Here is an 8,068-nt window from a genome sequence, read left to right as displayed (position 1 = left end):
GAAGCGTTACCTACTACACACCGCGAGAGGCTAAAAGTTCATTCGCCTCTCACCCTATATACCACTTTGCGCGCAGGTAATTAGTGGTTTGGAGACAACATCAACCCACCTCGACTCGGTAGTGTTTGTAGTGCTTTTGCAGCACGTAGCCAATCTATAAAGTCATATCACATTTCCGTGATTCATATACAAATATCGAGCTACAATGTCCGTTTAATATCTAATTCGCTCTACCTCGGAATTAATATATTTCAATTATGCTAACGGAAGGGGAATTTTTTAATCGATAATAGATTTGCCTGGACAGAGCGAACCTATGGATCCTTTCAAACCCAGGAACGTCAGTGAAGCGTTTCCCTACTACACCACCGCGAGAGGCTAAAAGTTCATGTCGCCTCTCACCCTCTATACCTTTCGCGCGCAGGTAATTAGTGGTTTGGAGACAACATCAACCCACCTCGACTCCGGTAGTGTTTGTAGTGCTTTTGACAGCACGTAGCCAATCTATAAGTCATTTTATCACATCCGTTCTTGTGATTCATATACAAATATCGAGCTACAATGTCCTTTAATATCTAATTTCGCTCTACCTCGGAAAATTAATATATTTTCATATATGCTTAAATCCGAAGGGGAATTTTTTCTCGATAATAGATTTGCCTGGACCAGGGCGCGAACCTATGGATCCTTTCAACCCAGGAACGTCAGTGAAGCGTTACCTACTACACCACCGCGAGAGGCTAAAAGTTCATGTCGCCTCTCACCCTCATATACCTTTCGCGCGCAGGTTAATTATTGTGGTTTGGAGACAACATCAACCCAACTCGACTCCGGTAGTGTTTGTAGTGCTTTTGACAGCACGTAGCCAATCTATAAGTCATATCACATTTCCGTGATTCTTCATATACAAATATCGAGCTACAATGTCCTTTAATATCTAATTCGTCTACCTCGGAAATTTAATATATTTTCATATATGCTTCTTTAACCGAAGGGGAATTTTTTCTCGATAATAGATTTGCCTGGACCAGGGCGCGAACCTATGGATCCTTTCAAACCCAGGAAGTCAGTGAAGCGTTACCTACTACACCACCGCGAGAGGCTAAAAGTTCATGTCGCCTCTCACCTCATATACCCTTTCGCGCGCCAGGTATTAGTGGTTTGGAGACAACATCAACCCACCTCGACTCCGGTAGGTGTTTGTAGTGCTTTTGACAGCCACGTAGCCAATCTATAAGTCATATCACATTCCGTGATTCATATACAAATATCGAGCTACAATGTCCTTTAATATCTAATTCGCTCTACCTCGGAATTAATATATTTTCATATATGGCTTAACCGAAGGGGAATTTTTTCTCGGATAATAGATTTGCCTGGACAGGGCGCGAACCTATGGATCCTTTCAAACCCCAGGAACGTCAGTGAAGCGTTACCTACTACACCACCCGCGAGAGGCTAAAAGTTCATGTCGCCTTCCTCCACCCTCATATACCTTTCGCCGCGCAGGTAATTAGTGGTTTGGAGACAACATCAAACCCCCACCTCGACTCCGGTAGTGTAGTGCTTTTGACAGCACGTAGCCAATCTATTAAGTCATATCACATTTCCGTGATTCATATACAAATATCGAGCTACAATGTCCTTTAATATCTAATTCGCTCTACCTCGAATTAATATATTTTTTCATATATGCTTAACCGAAGGGGAATTTTTTCTCGATAATAGATTTGCCTGGACCGGAGGGCGCGAACCTATGGATCCTTTCAAACCCAGGAACGTCAGTGAAGCGTTACCTAACTACACCACCGCGAGAGGCTAAAAGTTCATGTCGCCTCTCACCCTCATATACCTTTCGCGCGCAGGTAATTAGTGGTTTGGAGACAACATCACAACCCACCCTCGACTCCGGTAGTGTTTGTAGTGCTTTGACAGGACGTAGCCAATCTATAAGTCATATCACATTTCCGTGATTCATATACAAATATCGAGCTACAATGTCCTTTTAATATATAATTCGCTCTACCTCGGAATAATATATTTTCATATATGCTTAACCGAAGGGGAATTTTTTTCTCGATAATAGATTTGCCTGGACCAGGGCGCGAACCTATGGATCCTTTCAAACCCAGGAGTCGAGGTGGGTTGATGTTTTTCTCCAAACCACTAATTACCTGCGCGCGAAAGGTATATGAGGGTGAGAGGCGACATGAACTTTTAGCCTCTCGCGGTGGTGTAGTAGGTAAACGCTTCACTGACGTTCCTGGGTTTGAAAGGATCCATAGGTTCGCGCCCTGGTCCAGGCAAATCTAACTTATCGAGAAAAAATTCCCCTCGGTTAAGCATATATGAAAATATATTAATTCCGAGGTAGAGCGAATTAGATATTAAAGGACATTTGTTAGCTCGATATTTGTATATGAATCACGAAATGTGATATGACTTATAGATTGGCTACGTGCTGTCAAAAGCACTACAAACACTACCGGAGTCGAGGTGGGTTGATGTTGTCTCCAAACCACTAATTACCTGCGCTGCGAAAGGTATATGAGGGTGAGAGGCGACATGAACTTTTAGCCTCTCGCGGTGGTGTAGTAGGTAACGCTTCACTGACGTTCCTGGGTTTGAAAGGATCCATAGGTTCGCGCCCTGGTCCAGGCAAATCTATTATCGAGAAAAAATTCCCTTCCCCTTCGGTTAAGCATATATGAAAATATATTAATTCCGAGGTAGAGCGAATTAGATATTAAAGGACAATTGTAGCTCGATATTTGTATATGAATCACGGAAATGTGATATGACTTATAGATTGGCTACGTGCTGTCAAAAGCACTACAAACATACCGGAGTCGAGGTGGGTTGATGTTGTCTCCAAACCACTCAATTAAACCTGCGCGCGAAAGGTATATGAGGGGTGAGAGGCGACATGAACTTTTAGCCTCTCGCGGTGGTGTAGTAGGTTAACGCTTCACTGACGTTCCTGGGTTTGAAAGGATGCCATAGGTTCGCGCCCTGGTCCAGGCAAATCTATCAGAGGAAAAAATTCCCCTTCGGTAAGCATATAGAAAACCACTATTAATTCCGAGGTAATAGAGCGAATTAGATATTAAAGGACATTGTAGCTCGATATTTGTATATGAATCACGGAAATGTGATAGACTTATAGATGGCTACGTGCTGTCAAAAGCATACAAACACTACCGGAGTCGAGGCGGGTTGATGTTGTCTCCAAAACCACTAATTACCTGCGCGCGAAAGGTATATGAGGGTGAGAGGCGACATGAACTTTTAGCCTCGCCGGTGGTGTAGTAGGTAACGCTTCACTGACGTTCCTGGGTTTGAAAGGATCATAGGTTCGCGCCCAAAGGTCCAGGCAAATCTATTATCGGAAAAAATTCCCCCTTCGGTTAAGCATATATGAAAATATATTAATTCCGAGGTAGAGCGATTAGATAGGTTAAAGGACATGTAGCTCGATATTTGTATATGAATCACGGAAATGTGATGACTTATAGATGGCACGTGCTGTCAAGCACTACAAACACTACCGGGATCGAGGTCGAGTTGATGTTGTCTCCAAACCACTATTACCTGCGCGCGAAAGGTATATGAGGGTGAGAGGCGACATGAACTTTTAGCCTCTCGCGGTGGTGTAGTAGGTAACGCTTCACTGACGTTCCTGGGTTTGAAAGGATCCATAGGTTCGCGCCCTGGTCCAGGCAAATCTATTATCGAGAAAAAAATTCCCCTTCGGTTAAGCATATATGAAAATATATTAATTCCGAGGTAGAGCGAATTAGATATTAAAGGACATTGTAGCTCGATATTTGTATATGAATCACGGAAATGTGATATGACTTATAGATTGGCTACGTGCTGTCAAAAGCACTACAAACACTACCGGAGTCGAGGTGGGTTGATGTTGTCTCCAAACCACTAATTACCTGCGCGCGAAAGGTATATGAGGGTGAGAGGCGACATGACTTTTAGCCTCTCGCGGTGGTGTAGTAGGTAACGCTTTCACTGACGTTCCTGGGTTTGAAAGGATCCATAGGTTCGCGCCCTGGTCCAGGCAATCTATTATCGAGAAAAAATTCCCCTTCGGTTAAGCATATATGAAAATATATTAATTCCGAGGTAGAGCGAATTAGATATTAAAGGACATTGTAGCTCGATATTTGTATATGAATCACGGAAATGTGATTGACATTATATATATATATATATCATATATATGATATATATATATATATATATATATATATATATATATATATATATATATATATAGATATATATATATATATAATATATAATATATATATATCTACATGTACCATAGTAATATGTCATATCTGTTTCTTATCTGCATGCTGTTTTAGATGGAAATAAAGTAAATATACCAGTCAAATAGAGAGAGAGAACCTTTTGTTTTTCTACGCATACATACATACATACATATATATATATATATATATATTATATATATATATATATATATATATATATATATATAACGTACATATCTATATATAAGGAAAAAACAAGAACCAGCAGGTAGGCGACTGACTGTCAGGAGGACTTGCAGGCAGTCTCGATGCACAGCTGGGGTTACTTGGAAGTACTAGCCGTTGTCAGCTTCGAAACGGTGGTTGAGGAGAGAGAGCACCGGGCTGAGTGACCAGGTAGAGGACCAATGGAGGGTAATAAATTGGTAAATAAAAACTGATATGTACTCAGAAGAGTTAGGAGGAGAGAAAGGAAAGGAAGACTTGGAATGTGCTGGATAGATGGTAAGGAAACGCACTCTTCAACGGAATGGTTTCTGTGTGCTTGCATCATGGCTATACACACATTATATGCACACAGACAAACACACACACACACACACACACACACACACACACAATTATATATATATATATAATGTTCATACACATCACCGTGATTCATATATACGCATTAAGCTACAATGGTCCTTTAATATCTGATTCGCTCTACCTCCGATATATACTTTCATATATGTTAACCAAAGGGGAATGTTTTAGTTGATAATAATTTCATCGGCTCGTGGGACGCGAACCACCGAACCAAGATATCAGGATGTACAGTGAACCACTTTAAACTACACGGCTGATTTCTTGGTTTGGTGGTTTGCGTCCAAGAGCCGATGAAATTATCATCAGCTAAAACATTCCCCTTCGGTTAACATATATTAATTCCGAGGGTAGAGCAAATTAGATATTAAAGGACATTTGTAGCTAGTTGCGTATATAATGACATTAATAATATATATATATATATATATATATATATATATATATATATATATATATATATATATATATAATATATATATATATAATACTAATATATATAGATATATATATATATATATATATATATATATATATATATATATATATATATATATATAATATGTGTGTTTGTCTGTGTGAGCATATAGCCATAATGCAAGCACACAGAATCCTGCTGAAAAGGTCGCTTCCTAACCATCTATCCAGCACATTCAAGTCTTCCTTTCCTTCTCCTTCCTAACACTTCTGAGTACATACTAGTTTTACCAACTTATTACCCTTCATTCTTCTACAGGTTAGAGTCCTCTCAAAAACAATAATCAATCCTTTCGACTATGCAGAAACGCTATACTTCTATATGCTTCTCCAAAGTTTGAATACACTGATGCTATTGAGTTGTATCAATAGCATCAACGCATAAAGTTACCAATAGTATAGAATAACAGTCATAGGAAATACTGAACGACTATCATACCAGTTTCACCACTAGTAGGCACGACAGCCAACATCCCCTCCTGCCAAACACCATGGAATAGGCCAAAAGTATCACTTCCTCTGGGACAGAGACGCAGCAGAATCAACACGCGACAAGTCAAAATTCAGCCTACCCTACCACCGCCAAATGCAAAACACCCGCCTGCTCTATAGACCTATGTAACAGGAGTATTCATTCCTTCCTCAAAATTAAAGAATGACGGAAGAGGTGAGAGGGAGAACCTTTGGTGGATGTGCAAAGTTGTCAAAGAAAGTGTCGAACTTTTGATGTGTTTAGATGGTACGATACTGATGGGGCATGGTAATGATACACAGCAGAAACTAGTGAAAGATTCTGAATATGCCTACAACTGGAGAGAGCTGGGAACAAAATATTAGAAATATCAATATTATTATGGAAACTGGAAATCGGGAATATGTTGAAAAGGATGCTGATTTCGATGCTTGATTAAAATACGTATTTGGGAGTAAATATAATGGATTGCTGTATGAAGAGAATAAAGGAATGGGTGAAATAAGATAGAAATCACTGTGAGCAAATGATCTGAAAGACACTTGGAACGTCTAAAGGAGCCCAGGATGCACCTTATGAAGGGATTGTCGAGCCAATAATGGAAGCTTGTAAGAAAGATAGCTAACAAGAGAAACAACTATTAATAATAATAATAATAATAATAATGGAGAAACAAATCCAAAGTTATGTAATTGCATTTATATTCAAAGATAAAACTGTAAGGATAGCTTTCGGGAATCTGTTCGGTTCCCTTTTCTAATCTGACACGTCGATGTAGCACTCCACCCAAGTAATCATATAGGAATCAAAATAAGTGACTTGTTTTTTAACTATGGAACTGGTCGTCAAACATAAATCAGGCAATGCCGTCATTTTCTGATGAAAGCCCGCCAGTCATCTGGAACTTATAATTGGTCCTTGCCAGTGCGGTCGTTTTTGTTTTGATGGTCTTCAAAAGCATAGGGCCCGGCAGCATTGGTTACTGGAAGTAACCAAATTACCTGAACGGTAGAAAGAGAAGCAACCTCAACATCAGATGTGGCTAAAGAGGCAACAACCAACACTATAATAATGGTCTTTATTTATATTTACCTGGAAATAAGATTGTTGGTGAATTTATCTTTAACATCATCTGATGCAGCGGTTGTCACTCTTTCTCCAGATCAGGTAACTTAGTTACTTCCAGTAACCAATGCTGCCGGTGCCTATGCTGTTGAAGACCAAAACAACCGCATTGGGTAAGGACCAATTACAAGTTCCAGATGATTGGCGGGCTTCCATAAAAAAACGACGGCATTGCCTAATCTATGGATGATGACTGGTTCCATAGTTCATAAACAAGTTGCTTATTTTCATTCCTTTTATATTTACTTCATTAGAGTGCTACATTAGTGTGTCATATTGAAAAGGGGAACCGAACAGATTCCCAAAAGTTATTCTTACAGTTTCATCTTTAAATAAATATGTACAGTTACATAACCTGTGGATTTGTTTCTCCATTTTATTTATGTTAAAAAGAATGGCAGTATAAGTGGAATTGATTTTTATACAGTCTTTTCAATTCTTCTCACTATTCTCTCTCCTTCAGGGCTCTTACATATCTGCTAACAGGTGGCCGGTGTACATAGTACAGTTAAGGTGAATGAAAGGCTATAGTTCTGAAAAAGAGCTGCAAGATAAAGAGGATGCCACCACCTTTTGAGCTGAAAGACTGCTGACTACATGCTCATCTGTACTGGGAAATACCACCACAAGCTGGATGAGATCCTGGTGGACAGCAGCAAATTTCAAAGAATCGCCAAGAACCCAGTAGACGACATCAAGTGAGAGGCCAATAGGATCATCAAATTGTCAATGCGGCTTCCAAGGCTCTTAACCTGACACTGATCATAGGGAACCTTGACCGTAGCTATATGTATGGGCCCATTAAAACACAACCAGGGAACCCATTATGCCCCATTATTAGCCAGATTCCTAACCCTACATACCAGCTTTTGCCCCCCTTCATACTAGCTATTTTTTTTGACTGTATGTTCCAGGTGACCACAGCTTGAAGCCCTCTGCTGGTTATAGAAACCTTATAAACGACACCCACAGGAGGGGGTCATTGCCTAAATGGATGTCGAGTCCCTCTTCACAAACGTCTTCGTTGATGAAACAAACCAGATAATATTGGACCATGCATATAGAGATGATTCTACTTCCCCATTGAACATCCCTGAGCATGCCCCCAAACCGCTCC

This window comes from Macrobrachium nipponense, chromosome 25, assembly GCF_015104395.2.
Source record: "Macrobrachium nipponense isolate FS-2020 chromosome 25, ASM1510439v2, whole genome shotgun sequence".
NCBI classification, from domain to species: Eukaryota; Metazoa; Arthropoda; class Malacostraca; order Decapoda; family Palaemonidae; genus Macrobrachium; species Macrobrachium nipponense.
Note: the sequence above shows the minus strand (reverse complement) of the source record.